General features: G+C 31.6%; 1 long non-coding RNA gene across 2 annotated transcripts; it reads right to left on the reverse strand.

The window, feature by feature from the left end:
- Nucleotides 1-797: 797 nt before the first annotated feature.
- Nucleotides 798-18,628, reverse strand: LOC139526838 (uncharacterized). Of its 2 annotated transcripts, XR_011665196.1 has the most exons (6): nucleotides 15,182-18,628; nucleotides 11,460-11,618; nucleotides 6,772-7,782; nucleotides 4,429-4,592; nucleotides 2,870-3,095; nucleotides 798-1,751 (listed from the first exon to the last, which is right to left on the reverse strand). It is a non-coding gene; the product is annotated as an uncharacterized lncRNA (long non-coding RNA). The 2 variants fall into 2 exon arrangements; XR_011665195.1 differs by lacking the exon at nucleotides 11,460-11,618 and having other exon boundaries at nucleotides 6,772-6,895; nucleotides 15,735-15,834.
- Between the last annotated feature and the right edge of the window lie 1,045 nt (nucleotides 18,629-19,673).

A 19,673-nucleotide genomic window follows, 5' to 3' on the forward strand; every position in this document is an offset into this window, starting at 1 on the left:
TCCCTACCATCGCATCCTGTCGCCGTCCTTTTGGAGTTTGTACGTTTGTTTGTTACCTTGATTATCCCTACCATCGCATCCTGTCGCCGTCCTTTTGGAGTTTGTATGTTTGTTTGTTACCTTGATTATCCCTACCATCGCATCCTGTCGCCGTCCTTTTGGAGTTTGTATGTTTGTTTGTTAACTTGATTTATCTCGTCTTAGTTCAATGAATGAGATTTGAACATCGGTTAAATACTGTCGGTCTTATTTTTAGTATTTGATATTGTAAAAGACATCTTATAAAACAAGCATTATGTGAGTATTGCCTTGCAAAACATAGCCCCTACCGGTTACAAATTCATTGTACTGGAACAAAATGCTAACTTGATCTATAACAAGTCATGTTTTAAACTATTTAACAAATATCTAGTCAATATCTTCAATAAAGACTAAATAAATGATATTGCGGAAACGATGGTTCACAACACAATACACACAAAGTAAAGATAGAACAATAAAAACCAGTTTAATACCTGTGGTTTATTCTTGTGTGGAGGAGTAAGCAGTTCCTTTTTCACATATCGCACCCTTTGGTGAAACGTTTTTCCCTTTGTGTAATATGGTAAAATATGTTAAAATATACAGTCGGGGAAATCATACTATAGCAATCAACATTACATTAAAAATGCCAGGTTCAACGAAAAATAAAGAATTGCAAAAGGAAAATAAATGTGTAGCCCATGACAAACTTTGTAAATTATCTGCGTTTAAAATATAGTACAACCCAGATTTGGTGTAAATAAATAATTTAAAGATTTTATACTTTAATTTTTGTAAACATGTACAAATAAAAATAAAACAATTGGATAAAAAGGGATAGGATCCTTCCATATGAGCCCACAATGATCTTACAGGTTAATATGAACTAGTATTCGTTTTACTGTAAAAAATCTGAAACATGCACTCTTTATAGTTTGGATGCAAATTTGATATTTAAATGATGAAAGATTGATTGTACAATGTAAGGTAGATGAGGTTAACACGCTTAAAACATGTTCACAATTTGTTAATATATACAAAAAGGTAATTTTCGTTCAATCTTTAATTATCGTGATTCCGCGTTTCAGAAAATTATTCGTCGTGTTTTGTGAACGTTCTTTAGATCATATATATTCTTTTATGACAAGTAAAAATAACATTGATTAAAGATAAGGTTCTGCAGAGATTTCAGGAAATGATACTTTTATATACATTTATTATACAGTAATCATCGTCTGTGTTCATAGCAAACAATGGACGACAAATCGACAGGACTGACGTCATATAATTTTAAAAAATCTTTAAGAATCGTTGGAAGTGTTAACTTGTCGATAATCGGAAATACAGATGTATCTTCATTTACGGATCTGATATGTTTCCGAATTTGTGTTCGAGCAAGGTGCTTTAACCTTTGCGTTCTTCCAAAGTCGTTCACTATTTGATAGTCAGTTTCACTTTTATAGTGATCATTTTCATAGCGATTCATATCAGATACGGTAAGATTATATCCAGCAGCTAAAAATGTTGCAAAAAATGTCTTTTTTTCAATACAGTAGTTCACTGGTCGATCGGAAGGGCAGTGTAGCCCTTGTTGACATAAAACATCTCTAAATTTGTACATGTTCGGATCAACTCCATGTTGTAGTAACATTATTGCTGTAGTACAAATAAACCACGGTTCGCATATTTCTAAGGTAGTTGGCTGATTTGCTTCATAAACCTTGCCTCTCCTGAAATATATAAAAGAAAGATATAATTTTGAAATTATTTAGAAACTACGGCTCTACTCCCTCAGACAAAGATGATCTCAGATGGTTCTTTTACAGATTTTGCTTTCAAATATTCGGCATTGAGCGTTCCTAATGAAGATAAATTCAGAAAAGCGTTGCGGACTCATCTATAGCGAGTTGTTTTATTTTTTTATAATTGAAATAAAGAGACGGAAATTACTAATATGATTATAATACAGATCCTGTGTTTTCGCTTCGTTTTCTGACCTTGATTTGACACTTATTGTATAAGCTTACAATAAGTGGAAATCCGTGTAAGAAATAAACCAAATTACGCTTCTAACTTATTTAATTCTTTGTTCTGCAACTTGTTCTAGGTGCAAATATGTTTTATGTCTCAAGTATATTTCTTTGCATATAGGCAAACTATGTTTTGATTGTTACCTCTGATTTATTTGTATATACCAAATAAGGCTTCTTTCTCTCTTCAAAGATGGGCGTGATTTTTTCGTATTGGTATTTACATGTTTTTCTTACATTTTATTAATTTATTCACGGTTATTGCGTTTGTTTGTACTGTCACGTAGTGTTGTCAATTTCAGCGATATCTTTTAATATTGCCATTTAAGCGGAGGGTTAGGCTAAATGAAGGCAATAATAGTACACCGCTTTTCAAAAGTCATAAATCGATTGAGAGAACACAAATCCGAGTAACAAACTAAAATCGACGGAAACATAACAACTCTTAGAGGAAAACAATGGAACAACATTAACACTGAAGTGCAACAAAAACAAACGCCAACATACATAGAAACAAACTATTTGATAACAACAAGTCGCATTGTATACTCCAGTGCGATCGGGACTTAAATACAAAAACTGTTAGTATATTCAATTCCGGATTCAAATCGTCCGTGTATAATTTTCTCCTCTCTCCGTAGTACATTCCCAATTCTATAATTAGTTATCAAAGGTACCAGGCTTATAACCTTGATTAAATGAATAAAATTTAAGCCAAACATCTCAATACCAAAACGAACTTACTTTTATTATATGTTAATTTGAAAAACTCGACAGAACTACGTACTAAAAAAAGCGTATTCCAGAAAAAAAGTTACCCTAAAAAGAGACATGGTCCCCAAGATGTAGTGTTAAGTTTAACGCCAGCGTTTAAATAATGCTCGAGTACTTTTAAAAGCATATGTGGACCACAGGAAAGTCGTCTTCTAAATCCAAAATCCTGCCATCTACTCGGACATGTTGGATAAATGATTGCATGTGCGTCAGGTGGTTTCTGTAAATTGATATCTTGTGGAATTCCCTGGAATTTGTTAATGTCCACTCCTTCAAAATTGTATACTACATATGATTTTAATGTATGACTTTGTAAATGTCCCCATATGTTGGAAGAGTATTTGGCAGAATAAGAACAGCGAGATCAAATTAAGTAATGTAGAAAATATAGCCGTTTTATTGTAGTTGCATATAGAGATAATTAGGCAAAGACTTGTGACCATCGGATGTACCAAAGAGGTAGATACCATAACATGGTTTATGTATAAAAAATATGGAATTCCGATTATAATACTTCAACGTCAAATAAGACCATTATTTATTATTAAGGCAAACATGTTTTGCTGGTTGAAAATATAGATAGCATAATCTGTTGAAATGTAGGCTAATATATTTTACAGTCGTTCCCAAGTCGGGAATATGACAGTTGTTATCCATTAGTTTGATGTGTTTGAGCTTTTGATTTTGTCATTTGATTAGGGACTTTCCGTTTTGAATATTCTCGGAGCTCGGTATTTTTGTGATTTTACTTTTTCCCATATATTTTTCTCTGCAATTTCTGTACGACTGTCATTCGATTTGCTGAATATTTTCTACAGGTACTTGGGTACAGTATTTTTATGTCATATATGTTATATGCTATTCTATACCAAATACCTTACCAACTATGCTGGTCTTGCCTAATTTAAAAAAAAATTCAACTCTAATATAAAATCCCAATTTAAAAACCACAAGTACAGTTACTGGACGCCATCTTGTGTAAAACTTAAAGTTACGTTGAAAGTGCAAAGTACACTTAAACACATTCATAAGCTTTGAAAATAACCAGGATATTTTATTTGTTTTACCTATCTCAAAATTCAGTAAAGTCTAGGAGACCACTAATGATTTTACTTTCGGTGGCTATTACATGTATTAGTCAACATCTAAGTCGGTGTACATATAGTATTACATTTTGTTATATTGAATCGTCAGTTTCTCTACATTCTTATTGCAATTTTATGTGGTGTTGGAAATATTTCAAAGATAAGCATAGTTCGCATAAAACATCACGATCAAGATACCTATCTATAACAATCTTTTATAATAGCCATGCATATTTGTGTAAATTGAAAACTGTACATTGCAATTGGAATAACTACCACTCAAATGATAGGTATTTGCAAACTTAGGAATATAGAAAAATCTAGAATTCAAAACTACGCACAGAGTGTGAAACAACTCTTTCCAAAGAAGACATTTTAATTATTTATCTCCAGTAAATATGAAATAAAATGAATGCCTTTGTAACTTTTACTTAAACAAAAAGGCGGGGGCTACAAAGAGGATATCTAAACTCCTAGGTCGAAAATCAAACACTAAACTCCGATTATATACCACTTACCTGCATCTATGAGAAGTTTTACAATGTCGACGTTACAGTTGTTCGCAGCATAGAATATGGGTGGCGCGCTGTTTTCATAATTTATATGTTTATCTCCTCTGGCAACTTAATTAACATCTGCACCTTTCTTTATCAATTTTTTAACAAGTTTAACATCATTCTTCCTGAAATGTCAGTTCAATTAGAGGTAAACTGTAATTGCTAAAGATTCAACAAACTATTTAGGATTTACATCATGTTTTTATTCCCTTTCCAACATGTATTTCCTGATCTCTCCTTTGTTTCACATAATTAAGCACGATAAAAATCTCTCGTCTTTTTATTAAATACCTGAACCTAAAACATCTTCAAAAAGAATGATGTATAGCCGTTTTTTGAACCGTTCGACTAAACAATTTCTAAAGTATTAGGAAGCACACCACAGTTAGATGTGTAGCTTCGGCCCCTGTGGATTTTTCAAATAAAAGTGCTAGTGTGCAATAAAATTCATTTGTGGATAGTTAAAATCAAAATAGCCTTCATAGTGGGTTTAAAGGAACATCAAGATTGTGTAATTTATGTATTATGGGATGTTTTCTGTATAAGAGTCCGTATTTGCATATCCATACAAAACATTTGTCCGGCAATTATTGTAATGTTTTTTCCAACTTTTATTCGCACGAACTTTAAGTTGAAATTTGACGGAAAAAAAAGGCGAAAAACACCCATGTTTTACATGTTTTATTTGATCATGTGGTAGATTAATGACAACAGTTTCAGAAAACGTATCACTCAAAGGCATTGAAGTTCTATTTTACACCAAATTTGGGGGGAATATGTGACATTTTCACGCCCCATTTTGCAATATGTTATTGTAAATAAATGCAGATTGTTGCCATGAATATACAAAAAGGAAATTATATTTCACCATTTTATTAACTTTTCAAATCAAATCAATGGAAGATACTGATAACATACACATATATATGACGTAAATGCAAACTAAAACCCTATTCTCTTCACTCAACAAATATTAAATTGAGTTTGTTAGATTGTTTTACCAATCCTTTTATTGTGTACTTTTGTCCATCTTACATTGCGTTCTGCTTTGCAATTTCGAGTCTTGTACATTCATTACTGAATTCGAAGTTGGAATTATATTGATTATGCTCCATCTATTAAAGGAGATGATAAAACTTCAGCAGCACCTAATTTTAAGGTTAAATGTTTCATATTTTATTCAATATGTGTATGATTGAACCTATGCATACTTCAAAATAGTTACAGTGTCATAATTCATATTCAGTAATGAGATAAATCTTTACATGACAAAATGAAACTACTTTGTCAAAATTGTGAGTTTGCTAATAAACGAGGTGATTTCAACTTTGAAATTATTAACTTCCCTTTTCAAAGCAAAACAACATATGCTTTACAGCATCGTATGGCGTTTACATAACTCAATTAATACATTACACTCGGGCATGTAACTATATATATGGACCTCATTAGCATGGCTTCTTAAATAAAATTTGGGCCAAAGGAATATGGAGTAAGGTAGACTGAAATCGACTCTGCATTAAAAAAAAATCCATTATTATCACGAATTCGTTGACTGATACGATATATATGTGTCTCAAACCTAGCGACATAATATTGCAGTTTTCCTTGTTTAGATGCTACTATAGTCGTCTAATATATCATGTTACCGATTGTGTTCTATTTTCTGTGGTGGCATTTTTGGTGAGTGGGGATGTGCATGGCTGCTGATTCATGCATAGAAAGAGATTATTATCCTGTCGACAAAGGTCTCTTTGAATAAGAAAATGTGATTTGTGATATGAGTGCCAAAGACACATCTGCCCATCCAATTTACAATGTTTAAAAGGTAAACAGTTATAGGTCAAAGAAGAGACTTCAACACAGAGGCTTGGCTAACATCGAACAGCAACATATAAAGAGTCCCACAATGACTAGTGTAAAACAATCTCGCTCCTGGTTTATTACCATGATTTGTATTCTTTCATAAGTTTTATTAGCAAACTACTGGTGCCTTCTTTTGATATCATCAGTTAAGTATGTTAGGTTTATCGGCTAACTACTGGTGCCTTCATTTGATATCATCAGTTAAGTATGTTAGGTTTATCGGCTAACTACTGGTGCCTTCATTTGATATCATCAGTTAAGTATGTTAGGTTTATCGGCTAACTACTGGTGCCTTCATTTGATATCATCAGTTAAGTATGTTTAAAAAAAATACAAAGCTTCAAGGTGAATTAAATAAGGGGAGTACATAAAACCTGACCAATCAAAACGCTCGACTATAACATCCAACGTATGACGGTATATCCAATTAGTACTTACAAACAAGCGATTGTTAATGCTGTTAGATCAGTATGTTTTGTCCATCGATCATCTCTAGTCAGAAAGTGTATCGTTTCAGGCCTTACTTTCATAGTAATTGTCTTATCGACATTATTGCTGCCTGCTGTAAGAAAGCAGAAAGATTCATGGTAAATGTTAAAGTTTATAAATCCTATATAAAAAAATTGTTTAAGACACTAGCCATGATTTATTTACACGTTGAATTCCTAATATTTTAAAACATGATTAGGGGTTATTTGAAAAATACGGCAAAATCGACTTATTATTGAAACAAAATTCCAAGTCGTTTTGTTTCTTCCTTCTGTTCCTTTTTAGTAATTGGTATGAAAGTTAATACAAAGGAAATTAAATATTGTCAGAAATCGTATAGAAATGATAACCTGACGAACTGATAAGTCAAGCCATTTCCAACTGAGTTTGAACAGTTAGATCTTGTACTATGCTTTAAGCCAACTGTTCATTTTTTTTTGGGGAAGAGTTGAGCGTTAACTTGTATAATACCGCAACATTTTAAAAGACAAAGAAAGCAAATATTGATTGATAATGTGAAGATAACTTATTCAAATTTCAAATGATTTTTATATTTCGTTTTTATGTTGCACTGATACACCATTGTCCCAGTTTAGGGGAGGGTTGGGATCCTGGTTACATGTTTAAACCCGACACATTCTGTATGTATGTGCCTATCCCAAGTCAGGAGCCTGTAATTCATTGGTTGTCGTTTGATGCTGTGTAACATGTTTGGTTTTTTCTGTACATTATTTAAGCCGTTCGTTTTCTCGTTTGAATTGTTACATTTGTGTTTTCGGGGCCTTTTAAAGCTGACAATGCGGTATGGGCTTTGTTCATTGTCGAAGGCCATACGGTGACCTATAGCCGTTAATTTCTGTGTCATTTGGTCTTTCGTGAAGAATTGTCTCATTGGCAGTCATACCACATCTTTTTTTTTATAATAGCTATGCGTTTTGCACATGCTAGTTTTTTGTATGACTATTACCCAGCAGGCACTCAACGTTTAATAAACGTTGAAATGAGGTTGAAATGTGATCAACGTATATTCAACGTTGAAACAACGTTATATTTTCAACGTTGAGGAATAAACCTACATTCAACGTTGAATTAACGTTGATCATTTCAACGTTGTAATTGGAACGTTGATTCAACATTGAATCAACGTTAACTTATTTACTCATAGTAGGCCTATATAAAAAAAATCATTATCAGAAGGCAATATATGCATAACTGTAGAAGTATATATTTATAAAGAAGAGAATGAAAAAGAGTTTTGGGTTTCACAAAACAGTATAGTACTAACTATTGTTCACTATTTCAACTTGAGTTTTGCGTCACCGTGACGGTATGAGAAAAAGGGGGGAGGTAAGTCGTTTGATACTAAATTTTTAGGGAATAAGAAATATAATTTATTAATTTCATTTCACATAACTTTAATTTGAACATAAAGATAACATGTAAAGAAATTTAAAATAGTTGATTATCAACAATGATCTCGATTTCTTTCATTCATATTTTCGCGGGATTTGAACAGGAAGTTAGATTGCCCATGCGCATTATTCAAACACGCACCTTTCCTGTATTTGAAAAAGAACAACAAAGGACGAAGTCGAAAGAGAAACTTCCCGTTTATCACGTATATTTATGGTATGTAGATGTTTGCAGGTGGCTATCACGGTTTGTTATATTTATGATATTGTGTTTAGAAACTCTGAATTGGTATCATATTGCACAATTAGAGAAAATTATAACGTCAACCTTGTATTCCAGAAAACAGATCAGAACACATGGAAGGGCCATCATATATATAATTTCCTCCAATTATACTATTTCTAAGAGCATTTAATGTGGAAAGCATATTTAGTTTCATTTTAAAGTTTAGGTAAAGATTGTTACAATTATTATGCTTACAGATTCATATAAGAAAAAGGGGGGATAAGCAATTGTTTACATTATTTTGCTCAGGTAAATTTCCCAACATCATGCGAACAAGTTTACTTTATACTATATATATGCGATTCTTTTAGTTTAACTTTAAGGCTTGGTAAACCACATACTTTTTGACGATCATATTAAACAATGAATTTCAACTGCACAACAAAGTATTGAATTTGAACGATCATGGAAAATTGATACTTTTATTGTTTTATTTTTACAAAAACAAGTCAGTCTGAGCCTTTACTGATCTTCAGGTGATCTCCAACTCTATGTAATATGAGAAATGCATGTTTACATTAATGTGTACGTAACCTGTTTTTGAATGTTATAGCAGTCCATTATCTGATATCATGAACATGTATTATTTATTTTACAGAAGCTTGTCAAACAGATCAATGGCTAAAAGGCATCAAGTGGAGCAAAATTAAAATTCAGTTTTGGGACATCCAGTCTTTAAAATCATCAAAGGTAGGTTTTATTAAAAAAAAGACGTATTTTTGTCCAAGTTTTTATTAAAATCCAGTATAAAATTACAGTATTCAACTTTTTTTTATTAATTTTAGAAAGAAAAAACACCACAAAACATTCTTATTTTTTTAAATATTTTTAATGGTACGACTTCCCAGTGGTACAACTTTAAGTTGGTACGAGTTAACATGGTACGAGTTTCCGTTGGTACGAGTTAACTTGCTTCCATTACTTTTCCTAAAGTGTTTTCATTGTTATCAATAACATAGTGAAACCCGCAGTCTTACAAAACTCAGATTGAAGCTTCTTCATTAACAAAAAACTACTAATAGTAAACATTAATGTATATATTTTTATTAATGATTATCTTATTACAATATTTGCTTCGTTATTATGGTTTTATTTATTTTCAATGCTTCGAGAAACAAATTGAAAGTGGCTCAAATTTAAAATATCTTTTCAGGACATACAATTTATATTTATTATATATATATATAATCTGATTTTTTTCCACAGTTTAAATATACTGCAAGAGTAAAAAGATGTCACTTGGAAATACATATCTGATAAAGACCTCTCCTGCTTAAAATTTACCGCTAAAAATCCCGAGGTGGTGGAAGAATGATGACATGCAATAAGGACAAAAAGAGACGAATATAACAAATGAATTTATAAAATAAATCGTGTATCAAAAGAAATATCATTGTATTACTATTTTTGATATTATTGTTCCTGAGTAAATAAGTATTAATGTAATGGTTTATGAGGGTAATACATGTATATACATTTATATAACATATATGTATATATATAATCAAGGACCTTTATTGTTTGTTGATAGTTGTCTGGTTAGCAGTCATGCAGCATCTTCTTATTTTCGTAAATATTGCGATCATCCTGAACACACGTTGGATCTAATAATGTCTTCACTCATCCTAGATATATATATTACTTTCAAGAAGGGTTTAACATTGGTTGTCGTTTAATAAAAACTACTTTGAACTTTGAGAATTGTTTAGAACTATTCAACATCTTCTTTCCTTTCTGTGGTGTCAGGGAATAAAGTGCATGTCTTAGTTTTTATGCAAACTGCAAATTCACAACAAAAAAAACTACAAGTTAGAATATATCAAAAATGATAGGTGTCCACTTATAAATTAAATAGATAATTATGTCTATAGTTATCGTTAAATACAAGTGGACACACACAATCATTTCAGCTGTTCCTTCTGCCAACATAATTGAAAGATATGACATTTATGGTCTAGATTTTTGACTTTGTACAAGCACCAAATGTTGTTTAAAGTAACAGTTGATGTATTTATTTAGATGTCTTCCATTTAACTTATTTATTTTGTTCATATATGTATTGGTGAGAGGGAAAAAACATTAAAAAAAAAAACATGTACACTCACACTGCCTGTTTACCATCTAACAACAGCAAAAAGGAGTAGGTTCAGTAAGACCCCTTTTTGGCCTCAAAATATAGCAGTTTTACTAAATTGTGAAAATGTAATCTTTTAGATATTTACTGGAAAGAAGAATGCTTCTGCTACATAAATATGGGCGGTTTTTGACAATACAATGTACATATATCGGGTACTAGCATCATTAAATCATGCTAAATTACTGAAATCTTCACAATTTTAGCATTTTAGTTAAATTTTAGACGGTTTCCGTCTTAAATGAAAGTGGCCGCATTCGTGTTCATTCATAATATTGAAATGTAAGTTGTATTTGGTGATAATACATAACATATATAAAGGTTGAGGATGAACACGGATGCGGCCACTTTCATTTTTGACAAAAACCATCTGAAAAGTGACGTTTTTTGGCATATTTGATGGATTTTTCATATTCAAGCTTGAATTGGAGTGTTTTTAATGACTAAATCAGTTAAAATCTTTCCCAAAAAATGATTGAATCAATTGAAATAGACACTTAAGTGTTTAAAAAGTGTCCAAAATCTTTCGTTAGATGAATTTGAAATTTGAGGCCGAAATCGGCCCTTACCGGACCTACTCCTTTGGAAAGCAGGTAAAAAATGTGGTGTTTGTAGCTTTATAATAAATTTCATTATTATACTTTCAACTACTATTCAACCTTGAATCAACGTTGAATGGATGTTGAAACTTCAACGTTGAAATGACAACGTTAATTCAAATTTTCAAAATCAAACATAAATTTGACATTGTTTCAACGTTGAGAAACAACCTTGTTTCAACGTTGAATTAACGTTGAGTGTCTGCTGGGTAAGTATTGGTACATTAAACAGATAAAGTAACCGAGAGCATTAGCGTTAAATCAAATGAAACTAGAAGTTTTAGAAATCATAGTATACAGTCTTTGTGCCTAGGTCATAATTACTCAGTTTAAACATCTGCCAAAACAAAGAGAAGACATTTTGTCTTTAAGGTAACACGATACCGAATGACGTTACGCCACGAGTTATCGTTCCTGACGTTATCGAATAACGTTCACACATACAAGCCAATGCAGCAGGTTCTGCAATCACAAAGTGATTACATAATAAAGAAAAACTATTTTTGATAATCATAACTATATATGTGACATTTTTAACGGTTACTTTTTCTAGATGCAGAGTGCCGAGAGTTTTGATGCAATACGTAACGGTTAACTTTTCGACATAGATTGTTTTATCGTTTTCCGGCAATTCTTCTGCTCATTGTTAACCTTTAAAAATGTATTACTTTACTTTTACTTTTAATTCATATTCTGTTTCTTTAATATTTTAGCATCTGCACGATTTATCTATATATGTTCTTATGCAAAATAGACCGAGTTTTATCACTTTATTTTACTCTTAGTTTATTTTTGCAATAAGAAACTTTTTCATGATGCACGCCGTATCCCAATGAAATTTTGTTTTGAAAATAGAAATCTTGTCTATAGAAACTTAGGATGATGTGTAAAAAAAACGGGGAATTGTACAACTATTAATTGGTGTTAAAATGGTCGTCAAAAACACCGCTCGGGCAAAATGGAAAAAGGAAATTTAACTGGATGAGAATACGGATAGAATAAGGCAAAAAAGCACAATACAAGCAGACTTTAAAACTCATACAGAGAATATTTTGTTTGTATCGAATGTAGAAAAGTGATTTAACTTGGTTATTTTGCCGAATAACATTTCCCTGTGTTCCAAGTGTAAACATTCTCATTGGCTGTACAGAGTAAATCTGATATAGTTTCGGAAACATTTTTAAAAATAAAGTGCTAGCTTAGTAATATCATAGACCAAGTCTACACAGGACAGACAGCAACATCAGAATGAGGCCTGAGAAAGTTACCGTAGGCTGAGAAATACATGGGAACTTGATTCTGCAAAAATTTAAAAAAAATAAAACCAGGTCCCGTTAGAGTCTGATTAAAGCCAGTCCCAAGTATCCACTTGCATCTATAAATATTTTTGTGTGATTTGAGTTGGAAATGATGTACATGTACAAGTTCGGAGACAAAATGATTATAGATAATTAACATAGTTGCCTTTTTAGGTCATGGGTGGCATATTGCTCACATGATATACCCTCATTTTCCAGTGTCAGTCCAATTTTTCTCAACCATCTTCCCGGATCGCCTCTTTTACAAAACCTATCTATTATTGTATTAATGTTTACTTGTTCTCGTCCTGAACATGCATGACATATTTGCCACTGGACGTTTAAGCAACCAACAATCAATCCTACAATTTACACCCGTCACTTGAAACTTCTGTTGTTAAAATTTAAACCATTGCCTCTATTTTTTTCAAAGAAATCGACAAAGTTTACGAATATTTACGCAAAAAGAAATATCTACGTTTCCGCTTGCTAAGTATGGAAGTGGGGTAACATGAAACTTTATTTGTAAAAGTACAAGTACAAATAAAACAAAAAGATATATGGAACTTGTCATTTGTACAAAGAATTATAAATAGAGACAAGGGATTTGCAATTTATGAGATAGCAACATCTGGACATTTAACGACATCAAGCAAATTTTGACTAATGGTAATTGGACGATAAAATTGAGAATGGAAACGGGGAATGTGTCAAAGAGACAACAACCCGACCATAGAAAAAACAACAGCAGAAGGTCACTAATAGGTCTTCAATGTAGCGAGACATTTTTATTTCTAATTTGTAAATTTAGTAAACGTTGGCCCCCTTAATTGGAAAGTATAATTATCACAGTAACATTTCAGTCTCCTAGTACATACGTGTTTAAGTCCTAAAACCTTTGTTCTTCTGGAGAAAATTTACTCGGAATTATTATAGAATGCTTTTTTTCTCCGCGTCCGTTTTACCGTCAATCCCGCACTTGGTGTATATAGGGTTTACAGTCTTTTTGCTTCAGGTTTAAATTATGTACCTGGTGTTACTACTCATATTAAAAGTCCCCATGTCGTCTGGATTTTCTTTATTTTTTGTTCATGACAGGTTGCTGGATTAGGCGTTTTGATAAAATATAAAAGGCACGCAGACTCCGGCTTACATCTCCTACATGTGGAATTTCAAGCTGAAACTTTTATATTTCGCATTTGCAGTTTGTTTCACTTAATAAAAAAAAATGCATATATAATCTCAAGATTTGTTCGTAAATAATTTTCCACAAATGACACTGTGAAATTTTGCATACAGTTTGCAAGGTTTGTCCGACTTGTTGAGCAGCCAAGTCACACATTTATACCACGCTAAACCAATGTGTGTAGCAAGTCAAGAATATGACGGCTGTTTATCTATCATTCTTTTAATGTATTTGAGCTTATGATTTCGTCATTTGATAAGGGACTTTTAAGTTTTGAATTTTTTCTTTGAGTTTTGTTATTTTATTTTTTAGAATGTGCATTTTATCAGGATCATTATTTTCACTCATAATATTCACAACTTACAGAATGTTAAACCTTTTTTGACTGGTGCATCAAATGTGTCTTTTATTTACAACTGTTTTCAAAATTGTATTGTATCGTCCCGAACATGCATGAACTATTTGCCACTGAACGTTAAAGAACCATCAAAAACCGATCAATTATAAAACTATAAAAACCGATCAATTATAAAACTGTTAACTGAATCAAATTTTTAAAGTACGCTATTTCTGCATGGATGTAGCAACGACACCACCATTGTCTTAAATGATGGAGTTAAAAACTCAGTAATTCAAATGAATCCCACGTGAAATTTTTCATGTTATTTTCACGTGATCTTTACAAAAATATGAAGGTATTTTTCATGATTTTAATTAAATTTTTTAATAATCTTATTTTGAAAATTTACGTGAATTCAACGTGTACCTGATTTATGCATGATTCACGTGGAACCAACCAGTTCAAGCAAGTTTCGAGTAAATGCTCGTTATGAAAATCATCGAGATTAATAATGTTAATTCATGTGAGTGAAATTTCCAGGTGCAGAACGAAATAAATTATATCAGCAGAATTGTGTATTTCATTACTAGGAAATTAACGAATCCCGACAGCGGAAATAAAAATAAAAATAAACACCATTCAGATCCCGACACATATTTTGTTTTCAATATATCTGAGTAGTAATACCGTAACGTTACATTCTGTATTCAATAACGTCACACGTTTTCGGTCCAATTCTAATGGTATCTATCAACTTTGAAGCCATTTATCTCAAAAACAAGGATGGTGAACTATGAGTTTCTATACATGTATGGATTCAGTATGCAGTTCTGGATATTATGTTAGTTTTTTGTTTTTCTCCGTATATAAGAACATAGCCATCCATTGGAAAATCTAAAAAGTTAAGCCGATAAAAAGCCGATAAAAAGGCATTTACCCTATATACCTAGGTAAATTTGTCGCCAAAATTGACGTTTTCCTATGAAAATACCAAGAAAACAAAAATGGTGACCCCCATTTTTTATTACATATTCCGAAGTAACAAAGAACACGTGTGCCAAAAAGTTTGTAAATCGGGAGATATGCCATTCGGTATTGTGTTACCTTAATCAATGAGTAATATAGAGGAAAGATTACTGATTTTTCATCATTTTGTACTTCATATTGAACAAAATCTGGCCAGTTCTTATACAGCAGTTGAACTAATAAATAATAAACTGAAAACAACACATATTTAAATTTCAAAAATGTAAGATAATATAACAATGTCCATTGCACATATTTATAAACAGAAAAAAGAATGCGCACATGAAAAAAAAATATTCACGAAATCGAATTGGATATATACCATGCATTAGTCATCAAACCCTCGATTCAAAAGTCATAAACAGTGTTAAGTCTGGCACTGTATTTAATATTTAAGACAAGAATATGAAACATTAATAACAATGTGAGTTTGACACATAAGGTGTGTGGAATAAAGAAATTAGCACCTATGTCGATATTTGAATAAAAACAATTATAACAATTCCATTTGGAATTTGTTTGGTGTGCTAGACATATATGCACATGTGTTATGAATATTAGGTTTGTGTATAATGTAGATGTAACATACAATTATGAAGAAGAAAGTAACACATCTGATTTTGTATCTTACAAATTTGCCAAGCTGTCTTTAAAGCTGTGCGTTTAGAACAAGTCACTCTATCGGAGCTGGACCAACTTTGTCCCATATTAACAAGAAGCAATTTCTTCCTGAAAATGAAACATAACAACATGTTCATAATCAATGCTGCAGTAGAAAACGAGAAAGCTGACTTTTTATTTTATTTCTAACAGTTTGTAGTACAATACAACCATGGTACTGTTGCACAATCTATGATGTATTAATTAACATATAAATGCTTACTCTACCCGTATAAACAAAGACAGTACACTTTGGCACCTCTTCAGTCAAAATGTTTTGTGAAGAACAATTGTTTGTTATACACGAATGTTGCATAGGGGGAAACACATAAAAGAGGTAACAAAAAGATTTCACGCAAAAACAGTGCAGAAGTCACGACCATATACCTGCCCTACTTACACTTTATACCAAATTTTACCATTTTGGAAAACAGAGAGTAGTCTTATTTTAAATTGAATAGATGAATTGATGTTTATCCTAAAAAATACAAGATGCAAAACCTTTAACAGTTATTTCTTTTGTAATTTTTTTGACATAATATTGTAATCAAACTTGCCTTTATAAGTATGGACGCTTTGAAATAGAGTTACCACTACATTCTCTTGGGCGATAACATTGTGCCTAGAAGCGGTTTAGAACCCTAATTTGTCATTTTTGTCTCTCTCTAAAACTAAACATCCTTATGATATATAGGAATTATATAGGAATACGTGTTCATATTTGCACTATCACATTTCATTGTTCTATGAATCAGAAAGTAACGAACCTCCAAATGGCATTTATATTATAGAATGTTCAAAGATAATGATTTAACTTCGGGGTTTTGTCCTCAAGTTCAAATATTTGCTGAAATCTTGCATAGATAAAAATGTTAGATTTGAAAATTTTGCAGCATATGAAGAAAATATTAGAAATAAGTTATCACATCCATGTTTTTACGGAGATGATTTTTATATTGATTCCAGTACGATTCTTTTAAACTTGTCGATCCTTTGAATAAACCGTTCTTAATAGGTTATCGATTCACAACTATACTAATATCTTTGACTGCTGTTATTTTATTGCTTCTTTAAAAATTTATATTGTTAATTGAAGATTCAAACATATCCAAACATATACATATACTGTTTTGCACTTAAAATCATACATCCTGTCGATGCTTATACTTTTGTTGTATGCTCGTTCATGTTATATATGACTGTTTAATAGTACATCTTTTACAAAATCTATTGAATGTGCACTGATTGAATTTTTGGTCAGGCAAACATTATATATTTATTACTTGGCTTTCAACTAGCTCTCAGTGCTTGCTTTTACTATTAAATGAGTTATGTATGTCTTTTATTTTTTTGTTTGTTAGTTATTTCTCTCCGTGTGCTGAACTGATGAATCCCGCATTTTGCAACCGTATTTTACCGGGTTTTTTTATGGTGTGCTGTTGCACCACCGTTCCATGTTAATAAAAGTATGAGCGCTAGCAAATATGTTTACCTCCACCATATTCTGTATGTAAAAATAAGAAGCAGTTGTATGATTGCCAGGGAGACAACACTGCACAGGAGATCAAATGAGTTAACAACTATAGTTTACCATTCGTTCTTTAACAATTGTAAAAACAAAAACTACATTATAAGCTGTAAAAATAATATCCCGAAATGACAAATGCAAAATAATTAAACGAGAATACTTACAACAGCCTGATATATGATCAAAACCATTAAAGTACAACAAATGTGATACCTATCTACAAACAGTGTTTCTGTATCTAAATAAGACCAACACAAACAAAGGAACAAGAACTGAGCATTTTAAACAAGTAATCGTTTCAAAGAATAAGGTTAAGTTAAGATAATTAATCAGCTAGTTTATTTATAGGATTTTTAGTTTAAATCAACTATATGCACAGGATTTATTTGTTTTTACACAGTTTTGATTTAGATGAAAAACCTACATGGTTAGAACATACATATATTAACACCATTACAAACTTAGTCCCAATTTTTCATTCTATTTTTAGGAATTTACCTGTGACGTCACTTTTCGTAGCGTCGATACATTCGTGTGACGCACAGTTCATAGTTATATTGCGGTGTACTTTCGTAAATGAATGGAAGGTGTGTATTGTTTATTATGTGGTTTACATGTTGATATGTACCAATATTATGTTATTTATGTAATGTGTATTTTTCTGTCCTGAGTGTTCTTTTGTTTATTTGTACTGTATACCTTTCACGTAATATTGTCATTTTAACGGTATTTTTAAAATTGGCAGTTACGCAGGAGGTTTTATTTCCTACGTGACTATGATCAGACAGTTGAAATTTGTCATCTTTTATGAATATTACAATAATATGTTTTGATGGATTGGAACTTTACGTTATGCAAAAAGTTAAATAACAAAAAGACTTTTATCAAGCAGACTTCGTTCACCCTTCTTTGCCACTCGATGATTGTTACTTTTGTATTTTATCGGGAATGTGTGTGTATTTTTTATTACACCATATTAAACATGTTATGTTTTTCGATAAGTTACAAACAGATATTGATGGTGTCTTAGTTTTTATATGCAGTTCTTGTAGATTGTCACTTGTCGATTTCGTCGACAACTTCTTATTAGAGTTATTGCCCTTAATTAACAAATTAACCATTTATTCATGTTTGCCTATTATCTAGAAAAGAGGGACGAAAAATAGCAGAGGGACAGTCAAACTCATAAATCAAAAATAAATAGACAACGCCTTGGCTAAAAATTAACACGAAAACTATAATAGTTTTGACAAACTTTAAATTGCAAAAATGATCAGCATTACCTATTCTACAAATAGATCTGAAAGTCAGTCGAAAGAGTTATACCCTTTGTTGATGATTTATTTTCAATTTTTTTTTGTATGTATTGAAAATAAATTACTCAGCAGGTCTAATCGAAAGTATGAGATGGCACCAGATTCTTCATCAAATCATCTTTTTTCCAAAAAAAATAATTGGGGAACACTTCCAAATTATACCAATTAAGTATAAATTTATTTAAATATACTTGAAATGTGACATTGTCTGAAAATTGGTTTCATTTAACTTGATGTATATTGTCTCAGGAAACCTTACCTCACTTTTATTTTAAAAGGGCCGTAACTACATTGAGGCATATGCCTCATGTAAGAAATTTCAAAACCAAACACTTGTCTCCAATATCAAATTGTGTTCACGGCGAGTGCCTTGCAAGAAGCAAGTTCTGTTTTCCCTCAGACTTAGTCCTGATTTTGCTGGATCAATGTTTCTTATTTGTTTGTCTTTTGTTCATTAATTGTCCTTCTGAATTCTGTTAGTACTACATGTGTTTGTAATCTAGTAATTGTGTTATGAACTTGATCATGAGTTTAAAATAAAAACCAGCAGCCACAGGCTTAACTATGTGAATTCCATTTTCGCTTTATCATGCACATTGGTCTTTTGATGTTGTCCTAGAAAACTTAAGTCTTACACTGAAATTATACATTTTGCTTTGAGACCCAAATATTGTCAAAAAAGTATTAAAACAAAACTTGCATTTTAAGATTAAGAAAGGGTCTTTGAAACACCCAGAAAGCATGATTTTGCATCATTTGTTTTATAGCTTCTTGGGTCTTCAGTGGCTCCAAAACCCTTCAAAAATGTTTTACCTTGCTCCGCTGGGAGAAATGTATTTGCCAATACTTTAAAAAGAGGCTAGTTACAACCAAACTTTAATACATATATGTATATGCAGTTGGGAATATAAAAGTTTTAATTTCTGCAGAAGATGATGATTAATTCTGATTAAATTGTACATAATGACTTGACTATACAAGTATTATTTATAATAAACAAATCATTTAAAAATTGTATGTTTTCGAATATAATAAATATAGTTGTGAAAATGAATAATCAGTCCTT

Source organism: Mytilus edulis, chromosome 6, assembly GCF_963676685.1.
Source record: "Mytilus edulis chromosome 6, xbMytEdul2.2, whole genome shotgun sequence".
NCBI lineage: Eukaryota > Metazoa > Mollusca > Bivalvia > Mytilida > Mytilidae > Mytilus > Mytilus edulis.